The following is a 22,731-nucleotide window of genomic DNA, read 5'->3' on the forward strand; positions in this document are numbered from 1 at the left end:
AAGTGCATTACAATATACGGTACCTAATTAATTAATCGCGTCATAATCACTGTCACCTCAGCAAGATTACAGAACTGTGAGGATTTAATAAAATAGTTTGAATTATGGATTGGCTTAACATCAACGAAGAGAGAGTAGATGATAAATATAAGGATGACGTCGACTATGAGATGCCATAAACGATACCCACTGATATCGATAGCGATACCGGTACCGATAGCACCAACTCTGCCATCAGTTCCCCCCCCCCTCTCCACAACACACGTTAGGATTATTTTACGCGGATTATACATCAGCTTGTACATCTTGCAATAAACTTTTAAAAAACAATACAAATTTGCAACAACCGAGTAAAATTCAATACCATTAATGCGCAATCATATTTGTGTCATCATCTGAATTGCACCAAATGTAAAACAAACTAAGAGGGGAAGCGAATAGAAAGAGAATTTCAATTATTACGTAAATAAAGGTCTCACTCGCTCTGAATGGGATCAAAGACTCATTGGGGTCATTACCTTAAATTCTGATTTTTAAATTAGTTCAATTGTTTACGAACAATAATTAAATGATTTTGACTGAAATGTTGTAATAATTGTTTATTACTTATCATGGTTAATTATTTAAGTCATACACTGATTCCAATTCCTCTCGTTCGTAACATTCAAATGTTCAACACCATAAGTTTGTCACACGTTTAGTGTCAAACTGATCATATTTTAACTGTGAAGCTTCAGGTAATTTCTGAAAAATTCATAAATTTTGTAATTCACAAGTTTTAAAGACAAAAGCAAAAATCTAGAAAATGTGGAACTCCAGGTTTTTTACGATTTTCTCTGCTACACCGTACATCCGTATTCAATGTCCACAAAACATAGAAACCTGTAAGAATTCTTATTCACCACTTTCCATCCTATAGTAATTTTTATTGTCGTACAGTTTTACAAGAGGTCTCATTATAGTGTGATTAGTACACATACAAGATTCTTTTCGTTTTCTGATATTTTTTACGTTACGATTCTGATACATGACACTCTTTATTCAAACAATTTATGAAAATTTCCTTGGCTTTTAGGATGTTTGTCCTAACTGAAATTTATGCATAGTTATAAAAGCTCCAGGCGATAGCGAAATACCGAGTGTAATAAGTAAACTGTAGACAATCATTCGCTAAAGTGAACTGAAAAGTCAGTGAGAATAGTTCGCACTACAGAGGACCTACGGTACTTGGAACATCAACAGCTACAGACTATGTTATGACAACAGATTACTGAGTGTTTAAGGTAAACAATTGTTCCTCTGTTACCCGAGTCTAAATCATGAGCGCTTTTCAGATTGCTATTTGTTACTTGTATTACTCAACAAAAATCCTCATTTTTAAAACTTCATGAGCAGAGATCTAATATTGTTACTAGTGTGATAATATAAATTATATTCCGTACATTTTCACGAAGGTGCCAATAAATTTTATATCAGACATTACAGATACGAGTATACTGTAATGATCAGAGATATTACAGGCAGACTTTACATAAGAAAATAAACAGGTTCGATTAACTGAACTGGACAATAATATACACAAAGCAGGATATTACGTATGCTTAACTACAACTTAACTCATATTTTGGGACAAGCTATCTGAGGAAGTGAACAGGGCATCGTTTGAGTGCAAAGAAACGCTGCCAAATGCTTATAATAAAAGCTGTAGGGGCAATTCTGGTGGTCTAGGGAAGCAGATTTATTTGATAGACAGAGCATGGTGCGGGGTGCGGGAAGCTGTTATAGAAGGGAGAGACGGGGTAGAGCGGCGCCAGCTGGGGAGAGGTATCTTCGTCAAATATGTCCGACAACAAACCGCACTTTACAATATTATTCTGCTCAACATCGTGTTTACATATACAGGTGAAATGACAAACAATTCTCCTACAACTCCACCATGGATTTATCAGATTTCCGGAATTTCTGGATACATATTTGTGCTGATTGAGGGGGAAACATTCCCAGTATCTGAGGAAGAATTCCATATTCCGTAATTCAGTGATAAAGCCGAGGTTGTTTTATTGAAATGTAAAGCTTTAAAATGCCGTTCAGTCCTTCGGGCTGATTTGGTTTAGGAGAATATTAAACTCGCATTCTCTCTTGATGATTTAAGACTTTGACTTCTTGATAGTAAAGTAGAGTTCGAATTCATGTTTGGATGTTGTTATAGAACATTCTCTCTATTTTCTGTTGAAAACGTTTATCTTTAGTGCAATTCTGAGAAATAACTCGATTTCCTAGTTCGTACTTTCTCATTGTTGTCTCAACGATTTGGAAGACAGTTCAATATCTGGAACATAGTGCCTCTTAATTTAAATGTTGAGTTTGGTCAGGTTAAATGCTGATGCATTAAAAGTATTTACCGAACAACAATTTACCTAATTGTTGTCTGGAAATTGTTTTTCTTCCAAAGTTGTTCCGATTTTGTAGGTGAAACCCATGTCTGCTAAATGTGAGAAAACTACAGTTTCTGTGCTGTCGGAAAGTGCTTGGAAGTATTTGTTTGTGAGTTGATTATTCACTTTAAACAATGGTGAGCTACAAGCTACCATCCCAGCATTTGTATTCAGCTTCGACCTCAGAAAATAGATTAACTCCCTTCATTCATTAGTTCAGGATATTTCTGCAATACATGTTTCAAGTTAATTAGTTGTTACTTTTACTTTTTAGAAGCCGGTAATATATTTAGATTTATATAAATATCGGATTAGGTTACTAGTACGTTTAAATAACAAGAAGAAATTTTTAAATGCGACAATTTGTAGATCTCACATATTTGAGCTACTATATAACTCTAACTAGTATATTATTTAGATGATCCATTTCATTCCAATAAATCTAAAATCATAATGTTTGCTTTTTATTTCAAAATTGGCTGTAGCGTATAAAGAAAAATAATAAAAAATTTTAAGTAATACTGTAATTAACATGGTAATCAACATATTTGATTTTATTTGATCTTTGTATTAAGAAGAAAAAATAATAATAAATAACGATATTTAAATATTTATTCTGAGCAAACTCTGCTCGCCCAATATTAACGACACCAATCTTTCGCCTCCGCTGAGCTGTATACGCCGAGATTTATTTGTTTGACAGATCGATAGGTCTCGATCAGGCGACAAATCGAATAAACCTTCTTTCGATCCTTTGATGCGATTGATCGACAGATCAGCCACAACACGTCCACAATCCATCTGATGGTTTCAGATCTGTCAGCTGGCTGGACGATCGATTAGTACAAGAAAAAGATAATTCCTAATCAAAATATAGTTTTCGACAAAAATTTATATTACTCGAGTGTTTTTCAAGACATCGGTAAAAAGCTGCTCGCCGATTAAAATAAGTATTTAAATGGAGCTAAAATTATTTTAATGTTGCATGACACTATCTGTCTTGTCCTTGATGAAAAGAAGTGTCTATGAAAATGAAATCCAAAACGCCTTTAGGCTAATTTTAAGATTATAATCTTATTGTCAAGCTGTCTGCTAATAATATCAAAATAGTCATGTATGATTAAAATTACAAAGAAAACTGTCTGCACTAAGAAAACCCAAAATGGAGGAATTTACATTAAATAAAATGTAAAAATTCAAACAAATGGAATAGACTACGTATAGATTTTAACTGAATTTTCTGCAATCTCAGGATTTTGTATGGTTTTGAGAAAAATATTTATTCCCGTTTAGTTGGTAGCTATGTCAAAAATGTTCATATAAAATTTAAATTACTTTTTTACTATGCAATACTCTATAGATAACATATTAAATACGATAAGTGGAATAATATTTTTAATCGCTGCTTTCCTTAAGGTCTCGCGCATTCTTATTCAGTTGACTAGCAACTAGCTACTTGAGTTTACATAGGGCGCGGCACGCGGCATGTCACATCGCACCGGCAGTGTACATGTCAGGTCGTGCCGTGCAGCTAAAGGCTATCAGCTGTTCTGCATAAACTGTCCGACTGTTGCAGTTTACTCAAGCCGCCACATGCGAACCGATCACGCATACAACACACTAAACCAGACAGTCCCTTGTTTACTTTGATCAATGTCGTATCCTTACAAGAACTGTACGTATACAAACTTAATAATTACTGAATGTGTATCACAAGAAAATGCCACATCAGTGACTAATATAGTTCTAGTTCTAAAGAGACGATTTGAATGGAGTTTTAGACATCACATTAGAGCCAGTGAGAAGCAAGTTTCCCGCACACTTAGGGCTAAACTGGTACTTAATATAATTAAACAGTCGAGCAACTACATCCACTCTCCGCTCAGGCTAGCCACCGCAATCTCAACTAATTGGATTCATAGCGTACTCAGACAATTTTCCGCTGGGTTTACGTGATTATTACACTACCTACTGTTGGCCAAATCCTTACGCACCGATAGTTGTCCTTGGCATTAGAAACCGTTCATTTACTGAGCTCTGAGTCACTTACAGCAGAGTCCTTGTTTTGTAACAGTTGTTCACTTACTTCGTCGATCAAGACCTGTTGAACCTTGACTTTAACTTTAACTCATTTGATTACGATCAATATCAAATTGTCATATTGAAACTCAATAGGCATTAAAATATAGCAGTTACAACGTACGAACGCAATTCTATAATCGAACATATTTCTAAAAACCTTATTCACACACTTATTCCGAACGTGCACCAAAATACGATTAAAAATAAACAAATTATTTAACATTTTTAAAGCAGTGTGAAACTTGCTTCCTCTTCCAACTGTGGTGGAGCTTACTCAAGATTTGGTGAGCTAGGAGTTTGTAAGTATTTGAGTAACGCAAAACAGAATTAATGCTACATCTTAGATGTGATCCAAAACATATAACTGTGTGCTTTTAAATGTTTTCTGTTAAAAGATTTGCAGAAACAAACAAAAGTGAAATGAACATAAAATGGCACACCCCAGTGCGTGCACGACAAATGCGAGACAACAGCGCATGCAGACACCGATCGCGTGCTCCTTGTTCATGGAATAAAAGGTGTAAAAAGAATTGTAAACGTAATTCTACTTACGAATTTGTGTTATTGCAGTGTTATTTTGGGCAAAGGGTTTTTACTACAAATGTGGCAAAGTTAAGAATTACAATAAGTATATATTGTGTGATGTGTATTTCGCAAAGAACACATATGTTTTAGTATTTATGGCGTATTTTCAAAATTTTGTATTATTTACAGAAAATACAGTTTCAATTGTAAGCAATTCAGGATATGATTGTTAAGAAAACCCCTCAGGATGTGAGCACAAGTTATCTGATTGTGATTTACCCGTGATCAGGATCAGCGTGTCACTTGGGTGTAGCATCACTGGGCAGCGAATATCTGTAATGATGACAGTACCAACACTCCATCTGGATAAAAGTGCATGTTTTGTGATTGTGACTTACCGGAAATAGACGTGTCAGGCAAGTGTAGGATAACCCGGGCCCGAGACTCGGTGATGATGACAATACAGCGGCTGGATGAGAGTGCACGTTGTATGATTGTGGGCTTACCAGAGATCAGCGTTTCATGCGAGTGTAGGATCACTCAGTTGCAAATCTCTGTGATGATTAACAGTGACATTGCAGCGGCTGGATGAAAGAGGACCTTTTTGTGACTGCGGCTTACCCGAGATCAGCGTTTCAGACGAGTGTAGGATCACTCGGGTCCGAATCTCTGTGATGATAACAGTGACAATACAGCGGCTGGATGGGAGTGCATGTTATGTGACTGTGGCTTACCCGAGATCGACGTTTCAGACAAGTGTAGGATCACTCGGGTCCGAATCTCTGTGATGATAACAGTGACAATACAGCGGCTGGATGGGAGTGCATGTTATGTGACTGTGGCTTACCCGAGATCGACGTGTCAGGCAAGTGTAGGATCACTCGGGTCCGAATCTCTGTGATGATAACAGTTACAATACAGCGGCTGGATGGGAGTGCATGTTGTGTGACTGTGGCTTACCCGAGGTCGACGTGTCAGGCAAGTGTAGGATCGCTCGGGTCCGAATCTGTGATGATGACAATGACAATACAGCGGCTGGATGGGAGTGCACGTTGTGTGACTGTGGCCTACCCGAGGTCGGCGTGTCAGGCAAGTGTAGGATCACTCGGGTCCGAATCTCTCTGATGATGACAATGACAATACAGCGGCTGGATGAGAGTGCACGTTGTGTGACTGTGGCTTACCCGAGGTCGGCGTGTCAGGCAAGTGTAGATCACTCGTTTCCGAATCTCTGTGATGATGACAATGACAATACAGCGGCTGGATGAGAGTGCATGTTATGTGACTGTGGCTTACCCGAGATCGACGTGTCAGGCAAGTGTAGGATCACTCGGGTCCGAATCTCTGTGATGATAACAGTTACAATACAGCGGCTGGATGGGAGTGCATGTTATGTGACTGTGGCTTACCCGAGATCGACGTGTCAGGCAAGTGTAGGATCACTCGGGTCCGAATCTCTGTGATGATAACAGTTACAATACAGCGGCTGGATGGGAGTGCATGTTGTGTGACTGTGGCTTACCCGAGGTCGGCGTGTCAGGCAAGTGTAGGATCGCTCGGGTCCGAATCTGTGATGATGACAATGACAATACAGCGGCTGGATGGGAGTGCACGTTGTGTGACTGTGGCCTACCCGAGGTCGGCGTGTCAGGCAAGTGTAGGATCACTCGGGTCCGAATCTCTCTGATGATGACAATGACAATACAGCGGCTGGATGAGAGTGCACGTTGTGTGACTGTGGCTTACCCGAGGTCGGCGTGTCAGGCAAGTGTAGATCACTCGTTTCCGAATCTCTGTGATGATGACAATGACAATACAGCGGCTGGATGAGAGTGCATGTTATGTGACTGTGGCTTACCCGAGATCGGCGTGTCAGGCAAGTGTAGGATCACTCGGGTCCAAATCTCTGTGATGATGACAGTGACAGCACTGCGGCTCCTCGAACACTGATTGGCGCGATGAGCTTAGCCCTGCCGCGGCTTGTGATACCAAGGACATTGCACTTCACTCGCGTTACTCGGTACAGTCTCAAAACCATAAGTTTAGTTCATATCAGTCATTTCAAACTCACTTTCGGATTGTGATTTCTTTCCTGGTGTAGTTCTAAAGTAATGAAGAAAAAGAATGTTAGCGTAAATATTGTATTTGATTACTTAATTAATTTTATATATATTAAAGTGTTAGCCTCAAGGTGTTACAAAGTTTAAGGTATAATATTTTATCAGTACTTATTACCACTGCATTGTACATCTAAGTCTTATTTGCGATGTTTCCTATTAGCAGCTGCATCACAGACTCGGCATCCTCTTACTTTGCCACCTTGCTACTCGCTAGCCTGCTACTCTCGTAACCTACTACTGGTTACGAGAATAATCAACTTTCTTTCCTTACTTAAAACTCTCCAAAATTGATTGTTTGCACAAACTCCCCACAGAACCACTCCGTAGGTAAGATGTGGGAGCGTTAGGAAATACGCCGCATCAATACCTAAGTTGGGCAGAAATTGGCTATACATCTCAATCAATACATAAATGACTGAGGCTAATTTGGTGCAAACTGAATCAATGTGAACATTCCAAGTCAGAACATTGTACTTGTAACAAGCGACCACCATCTCTTGGCACTGGACACCAACCAGTCATGAATCTTGGCACTGGACACCAACCAGTCATGAATCTTGGCACTGGACACCAACCAGTCATGAATCTTGGCACTGGACACCAACCAGTCATGAATCTTGGCACTGGACACCAACCAGTCATGAATCTTGGCACTGGACACCAACCAGTCATGAATCTTGGCACTGGACACCAACCAGTCATGAATCTTGGCACTGGACACCAACCAGTCATGAATCTTGGCACTGGACACCAACCGGTCATGAATCTAAATGTGAACTAATGAGAGTTTAACAAAATTGCTTCGGGCAATAATGCAACGATAAATGTTCAGGATTCGTATGCACGAGTCACAACGTTAAAGCGTTACAATGGAGGCTCGTTGTTATAATTTATATACGCGATCTGAGTATAACATTTTTTAATGCTCTGTTTGAAATTCTTTATTGATTGCGTTTATTTTTATCTATAGCAATAATGTTACAAGAATCTGTATAGATAATATAAAAGTTATTTGGTTGGTTTTAAAACTAAATAAATAGTTTAATTATTTGTGAAAATTAAAATATCTTCTCCAGACAAAACATCGTATAACACTAGATTAAACGCGTAGAGCATTTACAGGCCAAGAAACAACAGAGGAATTGCCTGTCCAGGTTGACACGAAACTCCGAGGTAAGTGGATAAAGCACTAAACGTCAACTGAGTTAGAGCTGCAAAAACAGAAAACGGGTCTCATGAAACAGTCAAGGGCGTCTGACACGGCGACAAAATACACAGCTTCACGATTGTTACTATTGATTTCGGCGAGTTCAAAGCTTTGATGTCGTTTATTTTTGTTTGTTAACCTGTTTCAATATGTTTAACCTCGTGTTGAAATGGTTTTCAGGTAAAAAGAGTTTAAATACGATAAGAGTGTTTGAATTATACCATTTTGTTACACAATACGACTGAAAACGTTTCTGCTCCTGTTGTTATTTTATTCGTCACTGCCTGCAACTTTGAACAAGAAAACGTTCACCTTTGATTTTACGCGTAATCACTCCAGTCACTTGTTTGGAAATTAATTTAAACGAACAAGAAAGACAGAGCAAAGTTCTCTGTGATTAAACAGTGGAACAGTCTGTAATCAGGGCAGAGTGGCGACAGAGGTTTCGTCACCGGCCACCCAATCCTTACATTAGCAGTACTCTCTCTAATGGTGCCCGAGAATCTGATACCGACGGCAGGCTTTATTAGTGAAAACCTTTATCCCGTCACTAAACCTTGACAATGAGAGGGGCAAACATGGGAAATATTACGGTGCGGTTAATGTCATGAATGATTAAACAGCAATGGAGCCTGTAAGTAACATTTTAAAATTTATGATTTCTCTTATAAAACTTGCCCCAGCTCTGACATTCATTTTGTTCCTCTTTTAATACATATCGCTTTTATAAATATGCTAATAATGATTATTATGATAAACGAATATTACACAGAAAGACGTATTAAGGAATCCGCGCTCAGAGAAAGATAGTAATTCTGGAAGTGATGTATCAGGGGATAATGAATAAAGGCATTTTATTGATTGATTGAGAAGACCACAATTTACGTTAAATAATCGTGCGCTATTATAAATTTGAATCGAGCAAATATACAATAACTTATCATGCACGATGGTAACTACAAGGAGGCTTCTACGATGAATGATTATGCGAGATAAGAGCTTAGAGACGGCCAGATTGGAAAATAATATATTGTCATGCACGATGGGAGCTTTCCTCGCGCCGAGGTTCTAAGATACACTGTCGTGCACGATCTGAACCTCGAGATTCTGCGATGATCTTGCACGATGGGAAGATTGTTTTTGGCCTTATAACTTCATTTTTTCCACCTCGATTACAGGATCATACTTGGCCACCCTCACAGCGTAAACCACTTAAATTATAGAGGAGCATCAACGGCGGGGTGAGTCAAATTATTTTATATCCCCATTATATATATTTTATATATATCCCCATTTTATATATTTTATATTTTATTTTATGTCATGTTTATATAAAAATCTAACATATTTCCACGTAACATAACTAGACTTATTGGCCCTTATGTGGTGCCACCCCCCACTAAATTATATGTCCGGAAAAACACTGCCCTTTACTCATTCGACCTCAATTGCTATAAAATTCCCCAAAAATTCCACTCTCACAAATTGACAAAAAATAAAACGAAAATATATTCATCCCCCAATTTGTACGATCACTGACACATGAGTTCAACATATTTGTCTTAATTCGCAGTATGCTATCAAAATAATTAGGAATCAAATTTACATTTTTCAAGAAACGAGTTACAGACATACCTCGCATGCACAATGTTGCATTCCCTGCGTGGCAAGGCTTGTGCTAAACTAGAAAATAAAGTAAGTGGGATATGTTTTACTCAAGTGCAAACGAAAAGAAATAATAGAAAACACGAAGACAGATTAGTGGAAAAAAAATTAAATTTTTATTTAGATTTGTTAATAATGTTTCCCGAATCTCCAGAAAATGTTTTCAAAGGGAAGAATTTGTAGTATTTACCAACAATACGAATGGCGGCCCAAAAAATGCTCATGTTATAAAATGTATCAACAGAATAAAGTGCACATATTAAGTAAAAACAAAGCTAAAATAAAAAGATAAGTAAACATAAGAGTGCACGAATAACTGACACGTGTTAGTGTTGAAATTTCCCTGATCTCAAAGTCTTAAATTGATTGGTATTCAAAAAAAACTTACATAGTACACTAGTACGGTTTTTAAAAGATTTTTGTATATGTATTAAACCAATAAATACCCTCGCAATATATCCTGTTACCAATGTATTTAAATTGAAGGATTTATTAAACCATTCGGTCACTTGATGTCCTCAAATTGTACAGTCCTGCACTTACACCGCTGACACTGTGCTAATGACACACTTTACACCTCACACCCCTCCTTATCTCTCTGTCTCTCTAACACGTCTCATTTACTCTCTCCCTCTGTCTGACTAGTGTGCAGCATTTCACACTGACCGTAGCTGGCTGGTCTATTAGATTTTACGCGCGAACAAGTAACTCAAATTTTGTACAATTTTTAGTTGCAAACGCCACACCGCGTTAGACCGTTTACGAGAACTGTATTCTACTTAATTTCTAACATATGTTAGATATTTTGCACAATTTATCGGTGTGATCTCTAGATTTCTTCGTTTTATGCACAGCCTTCTTTACTGATGCTGCATGTAGAAGAAAGCAATCTCTAGCTTTCAAAACGATGTCATTCAGTTTGAGTAAGACATTCAATACCAAATGTCCTAGCTCAACAGTTGAATTGTCTCTTCAGAGAAGGAAAATAAAGACTTGACGTATACTTCTTATGTTCAAATAATAACATTTCATAACTGTTATTCCTCATAAATTGTATAAAAGCATATAACTCGGTGATTGCCACTTTCGCAACAAACTGAACCAAGTGTGATGATCAGGGAGTTTGTAATTATTCAGAAGATTATCTAGGATTACCTCGGGGGCTCTTGTCAACAGCGAACCCCCCCCCCCCCCCCCCCCCACGGCCTTGCACCTCATCTAACTGAACAATCCTATTTCCATTTAGAGAAGTTTCATGAATCGCTATGTATATTGTTATAGGAGTACTGTACATACAGGTCCAGGTCACTTGTACATTTCAATTCTCTCAATCATACTCTGAAAAACTATTTACAGTACAAAAATGCAGCAATGAGAAACAAACATCCTGTCTTAGATGTGACTGGAAATATATTGTGAAACCATGAGCATTCCAAGTCATTAAAATCGTTTAAATGTATTTACAACTAAGTTTCCGAAATATATATATATATATATATATATATATATATATATATATATATATATATATAGTTTATATATATATTATAATTTTAATAAAAGCATTTCTAGGCCACATAAATTGAAGACTTTGAATTTTAAAAGGGTACATATTGAATTGTTCCTATCAAGGCAAAATGATTAGAGACTTGATACAACCCGTGGTGTTATGATATTGGAGGTCCCGAAGATACAACAAGTTGGTATTGAGATACAAAAAGGAAACATGCAATTATGTTATTAATACGTTAATATTTAACAAATTATTTATCTTTATGACAATTGTGGTGTCTAGTTAAATGTGTGCTTATAAAATTCAAAACAATGTGCTTAGATTATAGAATTAGAGACCTTAACAAGGAAACAAATAAATAGGGGATCCTTAAGAAACGCATCATAAATTCCGAAGACAGGTGTAATATGATAAAGTTTATTTGCCATCTAAATATGTGTTACAACAAAAGAAACACCACGTTTTGAGTACTGATAAGCGAATTGTAACACGACCGTATAACGGTACATCTATGTTGTGTGATTTTTTTATCTGTACTTCTGTTGAGTTGATGTTGGATTTCAGGCACAAGTTGACAGTCGCAAAAATGTACGTTGCCAAGTTTAACTTTCCTATGTTCATCATCATGGTATAGTTATTTACTTTTTGTAGCCTATGCTTAACGTTATGTTTTGGGATTTGAAATCTGGAGAAGAGATCAAATACCAGCGCTCGAAATGTAGTGTATCTGTCGATATAACACATGATGATGGCTAACTTGCTGAATCCTGTTCTCTTTTACGTTTGTTTATCACAAGAATGAGAAGTGAGTCTCTGACGTAATATACAATTTTAATCAAAGAAAGCAGGAAAGCTTTGACGTACATGTCAGTGGTAAGTTAAGTTATTGACGGGGTCATAGTCCAGATCCTATATAGTAATGGAGTGTGTGGGTCGATGAATGGCAGGGACGTGGTTGCTAGGCAGCGGCGTCACATGCCACACACTTGAGTGGAACTTGAGTACATTGCATGTCCCCCTCACTCAGCAGCTGATGTAGGTGCAGTGGGGGCGCGGGAAACACCACAACGTCACCATCGGTACCGCTGTACTTCACTCAGACCAACCGTGATTAGAGAACTATTCAGCAGGTGCCATACAGCCTACACTGGAATATGTGTGTTCATAATGTATTGAAAATGTTATTTTTAAACGTGTATCTTAATAACGAACGTATCTAGTACGTCCACTACAGACACAAACGTCTATTACGTATGCCTCTTTTACCAATTCTATGAATGCTAGGATTGGACCCTCTGTCTCTGTCTCTCTCTCTCTCTACTGACTTCACATATCTTATACTGGTTCTATGAATGCTAGGATTGGACCCTCTGTCTCTATCTTTCTCTCCTGACCAAATATCTTATACTGGCTCTGAGAATGCTAGGATTGGACCCACTGTCTCTATCTCTCTGTACTGACCACATATATTATACTGGCTCTGAGAATGCTAGGATTGGACCCACTGTCTCTATCTCTCTCTACTGCTCACATATATTATACTGGCTCAAAGAATTCTAGGATTGGTCCCTCTGTCTCTATCTCTCTCTACTGACTTCACATATCTTATAGTGGCTCTGAGAATGCTAGGATTGGACCATCTGTCTCTATCTTTCTCTCCTGACCAAATATCTTATACTGGCTCTGAGAATGCTAGGAATGAATCCTCTGTCTCTATCTCTCTGTACTGACCACATATCTTATACTGGCTCTGAGAATGCTAGGATTGGACCCACTGTCTCTATCTCTCTCTACTGCTCACATATATTATACTGGCTCAAAGAATTCTAGGAAATTGGTCCCTCTGTCTCTATCTCTCTCTACTGACTTCACATATCTTATAGAGGCTCTGAGAATGCTAGGATTGGACCATCTGTCTCTATCTTTCTCTCCTGACCAAATATCTTATACTGGCTCTGAGAATGCTAGGAATGAATCCTCTGTCTCTATCTCTCTGTACTGACCACATATCTTATACTGGCTCTGAGAATGCTAGGATTGGACCCTCTGTCTCTATCTCTCTCTACTGCCCACATATATTATACTGGCTCAAAGAATTCTAGGATTGGTCCCTCTGTCTCTATCTCTCTCTACTGACTTCACATATCTTATAGTGGCTCTGAGAATGCTAGGATTGGATCCTTTGTCTCTATCTCTTTCTACTGACTTTATTTATCTGGAATTCGAGACATCTATCCAGGCATTAATGACAACAGAATCTTTATGAACCTTTAAGTTATTTACGTATATATTGTGGAAACATCTACATAATACAGTTAATTATTGGTAATAATGTCACATTCTATGTATTGCTACCGCAACTTTTACTAAATGTTCAGTTCTTGGTTTGCTTTAGAAAACTAAAAAACCAAGAACGTGAGTATATATTTTAGAGTAAAACGTGAGGATTAATACAATAGTATTTTGAATGAGATGTTAATCAATTATATTTTGAAATAATACGAAATAAAAAGAAAAATGTATCTCTCACCCATAATATACATAAAGTATAAGAAGATATTCTTCACACCGTCCCCTCAACCTTATGACGAACCGCAGTTGTTTTTATTCTACTCATAAACAAAATAAAGTAGCTCTTTTAATATTTGTCTCTATATAATATTCTTAGTTACATACCTCATAGTAGTTACTTGTTTTTAAATGCGTCGTAAAATGTTTAAACAGTAAAATATAACAATTGTGTTATGAGTAGTGGTAGTATGTGGTAAAAACTGAATAGAGACAGTAAGTTGATCTAGAAGGAAATAAAATGTGGCGAAGCATAAAAAAGATTTAATCATCTAGAAATGTGACAACATGCTTGTCATAGCATCCTTCTATACAAGACATTGGCATTCAAATACAAACATGGTGTAACATTTCCTCATAAATCTAAATTTACAGTAAAGTATTTAATTTGTAGTAAATGTAGAGTAAAAACATTCATCACAGAAATTGTAAATATTTATTAATTACAATCCATGCTAAATATCCATGCCCGTATTTAGTAATTGTGCGCCCCTGTGCCATCAGTCGTTCAACCCCCCCCCCCCCCCCCAATTCGAACCTATCCTTTCCCATTATTCACCTGCTGGTGACGCACTGTAACACATAAACTAATTTACAGTTCACACATAAGGGAGAAGCAAGCATTAATGATACATATTTTTACTTCAAGGATTTCTATAAATTATAATGAGATTTATTTCATATTTCACTGTTATTTATTTCTGTTAAAAATCATTTGTTCGTTTTTAAAAGTTTCCCTTTGAATTTAAAAAAAAGACCTTTAGTTTTGTTTAAGAAGTGGTTTTCTTCTAGTTTATCCATGGGCAAAATCGTTAATTACTTAATCAAAACAGACTGTTTTTTATGTCTGTCACAACGCAAAGTATTAACAAGCAATGTTTTTAAGCGGCTATTGGAGATCCAAAGTGCTTCATGAGAATTGATCATAAATATTAAAACAACTATTACGGCTTCTTCTTGTAATCCTGGGCACAAGCAGTGTTTACAGTACGAAGTATTTTGCGCACGATCTTTGCAACACCGCCGTCGGCAGTCTGGTGGTTGCGCGTTACAACGAGCAAGCGCCGGCCGCAGCAAATAAACAAAATCTGCTCAATGAAACCTGTGTTAAAAATTAAAGTTTTGAATAGTAGTTTACATAGTTACACGTCCAAGATAAATACTTTAAGAGCTCGATAACGTGAAAATGTAGAATTTTTAACCGTTCGGTAAGAATAAAAGATTATAATTTTATAAAAACTTTTATTCGGATAGTAAACTCTGTTACGACATGCACAAAAATAATTCTTACTATAAAAATTACAACTATCTTATATAAAAAGTGTGGTATTAATCGACTCGTATATTTCCAGGTAACGAATTTTCAGGAGTTACAGTTTGTGTGAAAGGCGCCAGATAGGCCTACAGGTATATTTTTCTTTGTTATAGAAATAAAATGTATAAGTTATAGTATTAAATTGTTTGCTTTAAAAGTCTAAACGCAGAAACAACAAGCTAAAAGTCCCATTGTTATACTAGTTAGTTCGTGGTTAATGTTGAAACTCGGGTAGATTCCCTTATGTATACTTTTTTAAGCGAGAGTAGAACGGTAGGCGGTGCAGTGGCGGCGGATTCCCTCTAGAATACTATCAGCTGTTCATATACTCGTACACTACACTACGTACGTTACGGTGCGCCACCCTCGTTCCTTAACCTTACGATGGCATGAGTTATGAGCAATATAACATAACATATTATAATTATTTTAATACTTTGTAAACACTTTATGATGGATATGAAAAATACAATTTTAAATTTTACTGCCTAAAAATTTTCTGAAAATAAATGATTTATGTTTGAAAAATGCGTGTATAATTAATTAATTTATAGTTAAAATAAAAGACTGGAGTGATAAAAAAATTATGTACATTACATCATAAGAAAAACATTAATATCTTACAATAAATAAAATCACAGAATAGCCTATATATGATAAAATTAGACAGGTTCGCGATGAAGACCGTTCTGTGACTTGCAATAAACTCCGTATGACATTGAATATTCTATAAATCTCGTCTCCATCACACTAAACAAAAGATTTTATTCACACGAATGATTTACATGACAAACGTGAATTAGAGTTTTCATGTTATTTGGTTCTTATTTTAATTTATTGGTGTCTAAGCCTGGCAACTTCGTAAGATTATTTTGTTCCTAAAAGTGATTTTACTTGGTCTTATTTGGCAAAATTAATAAATGAATATACCGCAATATTTAATCATTGTGTCTAATATCACTAAACTTAAACATATCTACAACAAATATGAAAACGTGAGTTTTTTGGAACAAGAAAAATCAGCAATACTTATAAAGACTACGGTAATGGAAATTGAAAGGAAATTATCTAACATTTACTTACTTTTTAAACCATTTTGACTAAAAATCATGTTTGTTAAATTTCATTTCATAACGTTTTTTGTGAAAAAATGCCATTCATAAAAGCAATTCTCGAAATAGTTTTAAAAGCTATGTCTAAAAGTACTGTATAATAGATAATCAATTACTTAATGTAAAAAGAAACACTCCAATAATAATTGAATTTTTTCTGAGAAGCAACAGAAAGTAACATCATCAGACCCACATACATAAAATTCAATGATTATTGGAGTGTTAGTTTTTAAATTAAGTAATATATTCCAATAAAAAGAAGCTGATAGAATGTTGATAAAAAATGTTAAAATTTATACAATATTAAACAAAAAAAACTACTTATACTTAGAAAAAACATCGTGAAGATCATGAGTTCCACTGGTTCAAATTACAGTACCTCGGAAATCATCATAACGAAAATGTAAATTGCTGAGAAAATAATTCGTATTATTTATATTATTTAAGACTTTTATAATACAAAGAATGTATGTATTAACATGTAAAAAATAACATTGTCCTTTGCAGGTATGAATACATAACAAAAATTAATCAGAAACTACTTTGTGAAATTTGAGTATTAAACAATACAACACTATTTAACATACTTACGATAGTACCAAAGAATTAATATAAATAGGGTTTTTATATCAGAAAATTGCAAATAAGTGACGTTATTCTTTAAGAGTAAGGGGCTGTTATAAACATTATTGTTTATGGAACAAAATCAATTTTTTAATGTGTGTCAGACTTATTGATTTAGTCTTATATGCCTGCTTTTATTTAGAGCAACGGGGTTTTTGTGGCTTTTCATTTACCGTTTTTTATCCCTCTTGTCATTTTAAAAGATCACAAACGCCATATTTATTTTTTGAGGAAAAAGACTGATGTTTATAAGACTAAAGCAAAATGTTATAATTTTGGCACGCAAAAGCAAGGTTTAATGCATTAAAATTACCAAACTATTTACAAAATTAAAACTAATTAACTAATTTTCTTTTTAGATTTATTCAAATTTAAAACTTTTAAACCCCAAAACCAAAAAATGGAATATGGAATAAATTAATTTAAAAAATAACCAATACATTGCTTGATCCTGGATGCCAGGAGAGTTGTATATTGCAGGGTTGTATATTGAGTATGGCTATATCCTATCCAGTTTGAATAATTTGTAAACTCCACACTCAGTACATTTATATATCCAACGCACAGTCTGTTTAATAGTCATTATAAAAGGTCATATCTCAGGTTCTCTGCTGATAGTAAAATTAGATTTAGACCATATTTAAATCAGGTTCACATAACAATTACTCGATATATAAGAATATGCATTTTAATGTGTACAAATTTCATAACTGAAGAGAATTAAAAGATTGTTTATAGATAAACGTATTTTATTAATTTATTAATTTTATACTTCATTGATAACCTGTTATTTTTAAACATCGTACTTCAAAAACCAATTTCACTTCCTTTTGTTTATATTTCATTTCAAACGTCTTGTTCTCTCAAATAAAATACAACACATTCTGTAAAATCATGTCCAAATTAATTTTTCTTTCAACGTGGGTACAAAAATGCCCAAAATTACTACTTTAGTACATATAAATGTTTTAGGGTTATGCAACAACTTTTTTCCTGTTTTACAAGAAGGTATCTTAAAAGGACTTGAGCATAAACTTAAAAAATAAACTGACCCAATTAAAATTTGATCTTTCAGAATGGAGTCCTTTATAATAAAGGAGTGGGTTTCTGCAGTGTTTCTAGTGTATGTAGGAGAAGTATTTGCTGAACATGCTACAATATTAATATATTATCGTTTTTCACACTGCAGGAGGAGGCAGCCATGAACCGGGGATTAGCCCTCGGCCACCCGGTTCGTCCTATACTGCTACGGAACTAGACTGCGAGAATCGTTAGAAATCGTCCTAGACTGGGAGAATCGTTAGAAATCGTCCTAGATTGGGAGAATCGTTAGAAATCGTCCAGATGGAGTGGGAAACGTGTGAATAAATTAAACAGAAAATTGTCAAAAGTATTTTCTTCGGAAGTTTTGGAAAAAACTAAAAGCTTTTTCCGAGGTGGCTATACAATATCAATGTATAGACAGACAGAACTACAGTCTATTCTAACTAAATAGTGCTAGAGGTAATTTTTTACTTTTCTTCCTCTATTATCAACGGTAGCAGAATAGTTCATTTTTCTGATTCACTAGTGAGAAAATGTTTGCAACAATCCTTCTTGTCAAGTTGCTAATTTAGAAGGGACAATACTATTTTTAAAAAGCCTATAAGTTTATAATTTTTATTCCTATGTATATTAGTATCATTAGTTTATATTAGTTGTAGTTAAGGACACTTTTATATTTAAATAATGTATTTAGCGTATTTTTCTATTTAAATAGCGTATTTTAGTGTGATCTGAGCAATGCAATACAATTTTGAGAAACATAAAGTGCTTTTTATCGTTGAACTAATGCACTTCGTACAGACTGACTCTGGAAATCAAACTCGGATATAGTATTAATGGCATAATTACTATTTTTATTCGCTTGCAGAGTCACTATCATTTTTATATTGCAGCCATTCTTTCTGTGATATAATATGGGTATTTAGTGTTGTGTTTTTAATTGATTTATTTTAATTATAACATTTGTATTGTTATTTGTGTATGTAGCAGGAAATTTATTTCGTGTAACGTGTATTATCTTGGGGAAAATCGCAGATTGTGGTTTTAATTCAAAAAGAGCTTATTTAAATATTAATGTGGATTATGAAAGAATCGATAACTAAGAAAAAACCAATTAATGTACACTTATACATCCTTGATCGCAGTAAAATTGAGTGACATAATAGAGTGAAACAATTTGAGGAAAAGCTCAACAATCGTCTAAAACGGAATAAATTATCTCATGAATAATGCAGTCAAAAGCAGCAAGACAGCTAGAACAAGCCATGAACTGAGTTATGCAAACTTGTGGAAACCAAGCCTTTCTGTAAGCGATATAATGCCAGAAATGGAAGCAGCAAAAAGCCTGGAATGAGCAAAATCGCAGGTTTAATAGAAGTACTCACGAAAACACAGAACGAATATCGGGCGGCACATGGGACGAGACCGCGGCGCGACGAGGTCCGGGGCCGACTGGCTGGGCGCGGGCGCGAGTATCTCACATCGATCGCGGCCCAGCCTCCCGGACCGTGAGCTCTGACTCAGGGAGTGTGTCAATCACATGCATACATACACATGGGCTAAATATCGATATTAAATAAGACACGCAAACACCCAGCGCAATATAACTAAGAAAGTGTCTTCATTACGAAGAAGCGATCGTGCATTGCAGTTTCAAAGGGATGTATAGAGTAATCCCATTAGAAATCTCATACAAGCACTTATAAAGTAGGCCTTAGTTTCTCGATTGGTTTAATGTCGCTTCAACGATGCGTCTTCTTTTCAGTTTTCCTCCATTTAATAAAACTACAATCAACATTGGTGACAACACTAAATTCGCCTCTTGGTTAGCCAATGGAATATAACAAATTGTCCAGTTTGTCTACAGTCCATTTTCTCCTTACCACTCAATTTCCTTTGACTGAGATGAAACAATGCACGATAAAGAATGCGATGAACACTAAAATCATTTTTATTGAGATAACGCGAGAAAATGGCTGAGATAAGCTGATAACTGCTGCAGTCGTTACAGTAGCTACTACAAAGAGTAAAGTGTTATTAACCCTTAACAAGTACAGTTACGAACCATTCCGGGTGCTGACGGTGAAGTTACGGACCTTTACAGCTGACATTTTGTAACTACGATACAACGATCACGCTTCGCATCCTACATAAATATTCCCTGCAAGTGTGTAACGTGTTTATTATTTTAGTATGTTTGTTTATTAATGTTGGTTGATGGACTAACAATAAGTCAATGTCATGTAATAGTTCTTTGTAATGATTCTAGGGACAATATACGTGCTTTACTTTCAAACTTTATCCCAATAAGTATACTTATATAGTCCTCATTAGTTTTCGACAAACGAAGAGCATTTATTCTCAAAAGATCTCTCTATCTGACTACGCGTTCAACACAATGCCTCATCGCCTTGTTTTCTGATCTGTTGGACAATCGCGGTTGAAGCATCAGGCTGCAATTGTAACATTGATCCAAGTAATTGTTATTTTTGTCTCTGTCATACGCTATAAAGTAGACTATTAAAAGGATTCATCCTGCAAACACGCCTAAATATAAATATGTTTTACACCCACCTAAACTTTTAAACGGTTGAGCAATTTCAAAGAAAAACTTTTTCAATTTTCGAGTCGTGTGTAATGACATCAACTGATGGTGTTTTCCATGGACCTAAAATTACACCAAAACGTACAAATTAATAAGCACAACACGTCTCTTACGTTTAGTTACGTCCATCTTGAATGACACCGTTTAGCAATTCGGCTGAAGCGATTCAGCCTGCACATATCGCCGCGACCTCGCTCGTGTGACCGGAGACTAATGGTTCAAGGGGCACCAACAACGTGGTGGTGAAGGGTACACAAGTGCTTAATAACATGATGGTGTAGACTGTAGAGAGAGCAGGCATCAAAGAAGAAACGGAATACAGTAGGAGGCATGTAGCTGTGCGCGCGACCAAAACCGATCAAAGTTGTACAGCCATGCGTAAAAGATCTGTCTCTGAGAGCGGAAGCGGAGGCAGTGCCTTAGTCTATTTTTGCAGAAACACACGCGGTTCTCCAATGCACCATTCCTCGCCGACACCTCACTGTCCAAAGTTGCGGGCACAGCTACACGTCTCGAGCTGTAAGGAGCAGCAGCAACGCTACGGCGAGGGGAGAACCGATAACAGCAAAATACCAGTGTTTTTATGGTGAAGGAAAAACGGGACACCAAAAAAGTTATGGGAAAGGGGACATCGGAATTTACAATGTGACGCTGAATGGGGCACTGACAGCGAGGCAGAGGACGGAAATGGAAAATTAGACTACACAGGAGAAGCTGAAGCTCTAGTTGAAGGAGAAAAAAGACAAACCGTCCCTTTTACAATAAAAAATAAGGTAAAATGACAAAATAAACTTTACCCGGTCCATTACAGTGATCCCAAACTGAAAGCGTTTACTTTACATATTCTTTAGATGATCTATCATCAACTTTGGCAGCCACTGTAACCATGCCTCATCTAAAAGGAATTCGTATCGTAGATAAAAAAGCTTTAATATATTATAGTATATATTATGGTGCATTATATATTCTTAGTAGATCGCTGTGGATTAATTTACTCGGGATAACCTCTAGAACACACGTTTTAAGGAAGAAATACAGGTTTTGACTTTGATTCAAATTCAATTTTAATAAAAATAAGTAACTAGCCGTATATACGACTTCCAAAAATTATTGATGGAGAAACATACGATATTAAAGACCAAGAAGCGGGCCAGTAGCAAACATAGGGAGTGAGTAACAATCGATGACACAACACAGAAGGAAATCAGGCTTCATGCAAACATAATGGGCGAGTGAGTGTCTGTCGTCAGAACGGCGACAGCTGATCAATGAAGGCAGTCTGAGTCCGGTCATGGCGGGCAACATGCTTGAACAGGACAGGACAGAACTTGAAGGAACAGGCAATACATTTCACAATTCATCACAGGGTATATTGTCACAACTCGCCGCGTTGTTCTTATGTATGTCACCTTTAACATTAATGCACGTTCATACTCTTTTATTAATATCTTAAAATCTGCTTGATTTCAGATACTATCAATGTAGGGCCATGCACGGTCGATTATGTGGTGATGGTCATCAATTACGTGGTTATGGTGCTTTGTGGTTATGGTGCTTTATCGTTATTGGCAAGTGACAATTCTAATTTTACACCCAACTAATTTTTCATACTGTCAAGTTTACTGTTCTTTCTAAGGCTTTAGATTAATAGACTAAAAATAGAGGTCTTAATTTTCAGTCCATTTTTGTCTTGTTAGGTACCGTTGATATAATTATTGTTTCCAAGTAGGTTAGATTAGATTTTTAAATGTTACATTCATATTTGACCTGTGAAAATACACTATTTGGTATTGTTAGTGCTGTCGTTACCCCTCCATTTTGACCTCCATCATAAAAGGCTGTTACACAAACGCTAGCTAACAACGTGTTAGCTAACACAATCAATTACTGTTTTAAGGAAAATTGCTCTTACATTA

General features: G+C 36.2%; 1 protein-coding gene across 1 annotated transcript in view; it reads right to left on the reverse strand.

Moving 5' to 3' along the window:
• The window catches only part of LOC124360504, a 166,729-nt gene that overhangs the window by 98,048 nt on the left and 45,950 nt on the right, over positions 1 to 22,731 (reverse strand). The window lies entirely within an intron of this gene.

The sequence above is a fragment of the Homalodisca vitripennis genome, chromosome 4 (assembly GCF_021130785.1).
Source record: "Homalodisca vitripennis isolate AUS2020 chromosome 4, UT_GWSS_2.1, whole genome shotgun sequence".
Classification (NCBI taxonomy): Eukaryota; Metazoa; Arthropoda; class Insecta; order Hemiptera; family Cicadellidae; genus Homalodisca; species Homalodisca vitripennis.